The following is a 7,555-nucleotide window of genomic DNA, read 5'->3' on the forward strand; positions in this document are numbered from 1 at the left end:
GAGCGGGATGAGATACTCAACTGAAGAAAATTCTAACTGGGCCCCACCTGCAAGGTCATGTGCTGTTTATCTTGATATGAGATCACCATGTCGCGCACATATGGTTGTGATGCATGTGCCTGGTGTACCCTTATCAGACGGGTAGTCATGATGGTATATTGGGCTTCGTATATTTTACCCAGTGTCACTTTGATGGCATGAACTGGTCTCTCACTCAATATATATATAATAATATATAATAATAATAATAATTAATAAATTAATAATAACAACATCGAAAAATACCTGAGAAATGAGAACCCAGGTTCGAAATTTTCCCAAGACACCTGATGAAGGCTTGAAGGTATATCAGCCGAAACGTTGTGTTAACAACAGACAAGAGGAGGACAAATATCCGTCAAATGTAAATAATGTAAATAATGTAAATCAGCTATTTTTGGGGATTGAGAAACGAAGAGGAAAACAGTAGGCAGATTGCGAACCGAGGAGGAAATAAAGATAGGAATAAGTAAGAAAGAAAGTTGAGAAAAGAGAGTGAAATGAACGATACAGAGGAAGAATCGGGAAGTGAAGAGATAAACATAAAATGTGTGTCTTCGTAATATATCTTATTAATAACTAGCAGTATCGCCCGGCGTTGCTCGGGTTTGTAAGGGAAATAACTATATAAGCATTTTTAGAGAGTTACTTCCCTTATAGATGCCAATTCGGGCTTTCTTAGCCATTTCTGTTTTGGTGTCTTCAAGCCATGAAGTCGTTGTTCTAAAAGAACGCTGGTCTCCTTGACAACGCTTTACGACGTTGATTTCCTTACACTCCCTTCCCCACAGCTTCACGAGGGAGGGAAGTAGGGGGAGAAGCAAACAGGTGCAAGTGTGACCATGGACGCCAACTCCGCCGCCATCGACACACGAAAAATTATGCATTAAAATGGAATAAAAAATGATGTTAAATTATTTTAAAAATCGTAGACTCATCGTAGACGCGCGCTAATACTCAGACGGGCTCGATATGAATCACGACTATAAGATACCCGAATTTGGTTAAACTGCACCGCAAAATGTGGGAGTAGTTAGGAATCTAAATCGAAGGGGACAGACACTCACACAACTACAGTTTTATATATATAGATTTACAGGCTACGTCATGTTGGAGATTTCTAAAACGAATGAAACAACGCTATAGATGATATTGCCACCAACTAGAAGTTGTGAACTTTGTAATAGAAAACAATTATATATGTGAACATTATACATTTTCTTCCTCGCGTCCCTACTTTTTGAATCGAAATATATAATCTCAGTTTGTGTTGTGAGAGGATGATTATCTCCTTTGTGTCAACAGTCAAATCTAGAGGGCACTACATGTAAAAGATAAAAGGGGTATATAAAATGGATAAGTGATAAAAAATGGAGACTGAACTCGGCGTGTATGTGTACATACATTTTGGTCAACATCACTTCATCAACGTAATACAGTCATAGGTTTCGGATCAGTGGGTAGATATTCACATATAGATATGGAGTTCATACTTTTAACCAGAATAATTTACCTAATTAAAAATAAGATGGACCAAGGAGAAAAACACAAATCGAGCAGCAACGTGAACTTTGATAAGTAAATCAAAATGCGATATACTAAATGCCGTAAACATAGATTATGTTAAAATTTCCTCTTTCTCGCTTTTTTCCGTCACTTTCTCCCAATGTATATATGTGTGTGTGTGCTTGTATGTGTGTATATGTGTGTGTGTGTATATATATATAGTTGTGTATGTGTGTGAGTATATATATATATATACATATATATATATATATTGACGCGTGCACACACATATACATCAATGTATACATGTGTGCAATAATTTCATTTAATAAAACTCTTGAGATGGGAAATCTGATTTTGATACATACATATATGCATATATACTTAGGTACATACACACACACACACACATATATATACATACATATATATATATACATATATGTGTGGTGACATCTATAAAATACTAACCTACATTCCTACATACCTATATTTACACACACGCACACACACATATGCACACATACATACACATCCATATATCCATACATACATGTATGCATGCATGTATATATAATATATATATATATATATATATATATATATATACATATATATATATAAAGAAATAGGTGTTTGACGACGTGTGTTGTATGCATGTCTGTGAGTATATGACTTCTCAACCGCTGTTCACATACAACACAATATCCATCTCCTCTCTCTCACACACACACAAACCTCACATAATACAAGCAGATATACATATATATATTTATATATGTGTGTATACACACACACACGTATATATATATATATATATATATATATATATATATATATGTGTGTGTGTGTGTGTGTGCGTGTGTGTGTGTGTGTTCATATACAAAAGACATGCACATATATATATACATACGTGCTTAGAATCGAAGAATGAAGCAAGAAAGAATTAATGAATTTGGTAAAGATGATGTATAACATATTGATTCTTCTGCGGTTATTTCATTTTTCTTTTTTTGGTTAATAGTGGTACCACTCTAAAAACAGAATCTACAGAATTGGCTGCAAACCTGAATCTAATTTCATGGGTGCTGAGTCTTATTATTATTATTATTATTCAGTAGTTTTATTTTTATTTTTATAGCGTGCTTTCACTTCACTACCGAGCGCAGCTCTGTGTGCCTTGGGTAAGTGCTGTGATTTGTTGTGATGCTCTGATGGTTATTGTATGGAAAGTGTTCTGCTATTATTATTATTATTATTAATTATTATTATTATTATTATTATTATTATTATTATTTTAGATTTTAATTGTTTTTTAAAATTTTATATGTTTATTTTTTTGGTTTTGTTTTGTTTTTTGTTTATCAAAGAACATTTAGCGTAAAGAAAATTGCAAAAAAGAAACAGAACTAAAGAAAGAATATAAATACCAAAATTTGAAATAAGAAGTATATTGTATACATTTCTGGATTTTTTTTTTTATCGTGTGTGAAAGAGCGGTAGCGGTGGTGCTGGTGTTGGTGGTAGTTGTGTGAGGTGTTGGTGGTGTAGCACTGCAAAGGTGTTGGTGTTAGTGGAGCTATTGGTGTTGATGGTGGTGATTGTGGTGGATAGTAGTAATGTTGGCAGAAACGTTAGCACGCCGGGCGAAATGCTTAGTGGTATTTCATCTGCCGCTACGTTCTGAGTTCAAATTACGCCGAGGTCGACTTTGCCTTTCATCCTTTCGGGGTCGATAAATTAAGTACCAGTTACGCACTGGGGTCGATGTAATCGACTTAATCCCTTTGTCTGTTCTGAGTTCAAATACCGCCAAGGTCGGCTTTGCCTTTCATCCTTTCGGGGTCGATAAATTAAGTACCAGTTACGTACTGGGATCGATATAATCGACTTAATCCCTCTGCCTGTCCTTGTTTGTCTCCTCTGTGTTTAGCCCCTCGTGGGTAGTAAAGAAATAGGTATTTCGTCTGCCGCTACGTTCTGAGTTCAAATTCCACCGAGGTCAACTTTGCCTTTCATCCTTTCGGGGTCGATAAATTAAGTACCAGTTACGCACTGGGGTCGATATAATCGATTTAATCCGTTTGTCTGTCCTTGTTTGTCCCCTCTGTGTTTAGCCCCTTGTGGGTAGCAAAGAAATAGGTAATGTTGGTATTGATGGTGATGGTGGTGGTGGTGGTGGTATTGATGGTAGGTATGGCAAAGGAAATGGTGGATGTGATGTTTTGCTATTGGTGGTGATGGTGGGGATAGTGATGGTGGTGTTGGTGATGATTTATTGGAGATAATGGTGGAGCCGGTGGTAGTGATGGTGGGATGGTGGGGGTGATGGTGAGATGGTGGTTGTGATGGTGGGGATGGTTGTGGTGGTGGTGGTTGTGGTGGTGGGCTGGTGGTGGGCTGGTGGTGGTGATGGTGGACGATGGCGATTGTGATGGTGGAACTGGTGGTGGTGATGGTGGGGATGATGGTGGGGCTGATGGTAGTCATGGTGGTAGTGACGATGGGATGGTAGTTGTGATGGTTGTTGTAATGGTGGTTGTCATGGTGGTGGTAGTAGAGATATTGTTGCTATTGATAGTGATGGTGGAGCCGGTGGTGGTGGTGATGGGAGTGTCGCTGGCGTAACACTGTATTGGTGTTGGTGGTGTTGATGGTGCTATTGATGTTGATGGTGTTGGTGGTGTTGATGGTGCTATTGGTGTTGATGGTGGTAACGGTATTGGTGATAGTAGTGCTATTGGTGACGGTAGTGATAGTAGTGGTTGTAGTGGCAGTGGTGGTGGTGCTGATGTTGGTGTCGCTGACGATGATGTTGGTGTTGGTTCTGTCATTGGTGATATTAGTGGTGGCGATGGTGATGATGATGGTGTTACTGTCGGTCGTTCTGATGTTCGTGTTGTTGTTTTTGCTGCTGATGACGATGGTAGTGGTGATGGTGGTGGTGGTGGTGGTGATGCTCATGGAGATAATGTCGATGTTATTGTTGTTGTTGTTGTTGTCAGTGACGGTATTGATGGAGTTGCTGGTCTTGGATTGTGGTGGCGATGGTGGTGGTGGTGGTGTTGGTAGAAGTTGTAGTGAGAATTTGTGGTAAACGTTTCGTTTGTTATCCCTTTCTCAAAACTTCTCTCGCTTTATTGATTTTTTGTTGTTGATTGCTATTGTTATTTTCGTGGTTGTTGTTTCTGCTGTCTTTGTTGCTATCTCGGAACATTTTTGCAGTCATGTTTTTGTTATTTTTGTTCTTTTTCTGCTGTCCTTTTTCCTCTCGTATCTTCATTGTAGTAGTAGTAGTAGTAGTAGTAGTAGTAAGTAGTAGTTGCAGCAGCAACAGTAGCAACAGCAGCAGCAGTAGTAGTAGTAGAAATAGTAGTAGTACTGGTACTAGTATACTACTACTACTACTACTACTACTACTACCAGCGAGTCCATCACGTCCTTCACGAATACTAGCCACATCCAGATAGTGCGGATGTGATAGCCCTAGCCGTCATTCTCTGTTGAAGTGTAGAGTTCATGTCCAGAGTTTTAGTGGGAATACAAGTTCATATGAAATCCCCAGTCACATGCATACACACTTTGGGATAATGTGATCCGTAACAGCTCATCTCACCGTCGATTGTGGACCGTCACGGAGGATTCGCTGACCAAGTCACCGACGATTATCGGACAACACAGAACCTGGGCTTGAAGCGTGTTCTAGAAACATGCTTTAACAGTAGCTAAGAGGTGCCTCACTCGCAGAGGTCTTCCAGCACGCCGAACACCAATCTGGAACTTGTAAGGGCCCATGTTGTTGCTAGATAGTAGTTGGACTTGCACTAGGTTCGTCTGTCCTTTTGACATGTCCTGTTTCTAATTTTGCTGGAGTTTTGCCAATCCTCCTCACCAGGCAAGCCTAGTGAAAGCGCTATTTTAGTCGCAGACCACCCGACTATGCAACAGGTTGTATCGGATCCCATGTTACCAGTAGCGTTCATGAGCACTTCACAAATAGCCTTACCTTCTGGGTATGAAATAAATATAGATGGGATAACTAAACAGTACACAAGAACGTTCAACAAGATGTATTGCAGGAATTTGTTCAGGATCTTTGCATTCTGAACTGCATAAGCAGTTGTCGTAAGACATCAGCCAATAACCTAACGCTACTGACAACTATTTTGAGTAATTTCGGCGAAGCTCACGCTGCTAACTTTGAAAATATCTTTTGTCACCCTGAACAATCTGTTAACCTTGAGCGATTTTGGTTAACCTTGAACACATTTTGTTAACCATGAAAATTTTTGTAAACTTCACACAGTATATGTTAACCTTGAACAATGTTTGTTAAACTTAAACAGGTTTTGTTAAACATATACAATATTACTAAATTGAAGGCAGTTTGTTAAATACACTTTTATGGCTGTTTTGTAAGATGCAGGTAATTCCTGAAATGATGTTGGTGTTGATGATGGTAATGATGTCCATAAAACCAACAACAACAATAAAAATAATAGTAATAATAATAATATCAATAATAATAATAATTTAGTAAAAACAGTTGAATTGGAACGGTTGCCGAGAGATACAGTCATAAAATAAAGTATCAACAGAATTCGTTGGACAAAATTGTATGTATGTATGTATGTATGTATGTATGTATGTATGTATGTATGTATGTATGTATGTATGCAGTATGTAGTATGTATGTATGTATGTATGTATGTATGTGTGTACGAATGCAAGTATGTATGTATGTATGTATAAGTAGGCGTGTATATATATATGAATGTATGACTGTGTGTATGTATATATATATGCATATAGTTATGAACACATGTATGCGTGTATGTATGTAAGCATGTGTGCATGCATGTATTGGTATACTCATGCTTGTTTCTATGTATGTATAAATTTATATATATATATATATATATATATATATATATATATATATATATATATATACATATATATATATATTTGCATGTATCAAGGTATGTATGTGTGCATATATATATATATGTTTGTGTAATATATGTTTTATATGCACACATACATACCTTGGTGCATGCAAATATAATATTGTATATATATATACATACAATATATATATTGATTATCTACCAAGGTATGTATGTGTGCATAATATACGTATATATACATATATATAATATATATATTATATATATATATATATATATATACATAGTTATACATATAAATGTGTGTATGTTTGTGTATGAATGTGTGTATACATATATGAACATATGTACATATATATATATGTAGTATATATTTATGTACATACACACACACATATGTATGTGTGTATATCTGTATGTATGTATCTATGCCTGTTTATGTGTGTGTGTGTGAGAGTGTGTGTATGCCTATGAAACAACTTGCATATGTTGTCAAAGGAAATCATTAGAGTCATTAAAGTATTTGAACAATGAGGTGTTAGTTATTACGAACACAGGCTCCTCTCCTTTGAAATGTGTTGGCAACAACAGGACCACCAGCTACTACTACTACTACTACTACTACTACTACTACTACTACTACTACTACTACTACTACTACTACTACTATTTTTGTTGATGCTGTTGCTGCTGCTACTGTTGGTGTAAAAGTTGCAGCAACAGTAAAAACGAATACAGTAAAGGCAAATCATGAACTACAAGAAAAGCGACGACAATGTTAAGAAGAAGAACAGCGAGAAAAAAAAACACAAACACACACAACCATAACGAGTGCAATATCAGCAAAAAACAATTACTGCAAAAGAAGCAAAGTCAAAACCCAGCAGCAACAACAAAAGAACAACAACAAAAAAAGAACAACAGTAGCAACAACAAAAGCAACAACAAGAAAAACAATATGTGCAGAAGCAATAAAAGCCAGGAAGAAAACAATAATAATAATAATAATGATAATAATACTAATAATTATAATAATAATAATAAAATAATAATGTTAATAATAATAATAATAACAATAATGATGTTAATAATGATGATGA

The 7,555-nt window shown here is 36.4% G+C and overlaps 1 long non-coding RNA gene across 1 annotated transcript in view; it reads right to left on the reverse strand.

Moving 5' to 3' along the window:
- Nucleotides 1-2,006: 2,006 nt before the first annotated feature.
- The window catches only part of LOC118761364, a 15,127-nt gene continuing 9,578 nt past the window's right edge, over nt 2,007-7,555 (reverse strand). Inside the window, exons 2-3 of the long non-coding RNA XR_004997317.1 lie at nt 7,053-7,055; nt 2,007-2,016 (exon numbers count right to left, since the gene is read on the reverse strand). This is a non-coding gene — a long non-coding RNA (uncharacterized LOC118761364). The remainder of the gene's footprint in view (nt 2,017-7,052; nt 7,056-7,555) is intronic.

Source organism: Octopus sinensis, unplaced genomic scaffold, assembly GCF_006345805.1.
Source record: "Octopus sinensis unplaced genomic scaffold, ASM634580v1 Contig12650, whole genome shotgun sequence".
Taxonomy (NCBI): domain Eukaryota; kingdom Metazoa; phylum Mollusca; class Cephalopoda; order Octopoda; family Octopodidae; genus Octopus; species Octopus sinensis.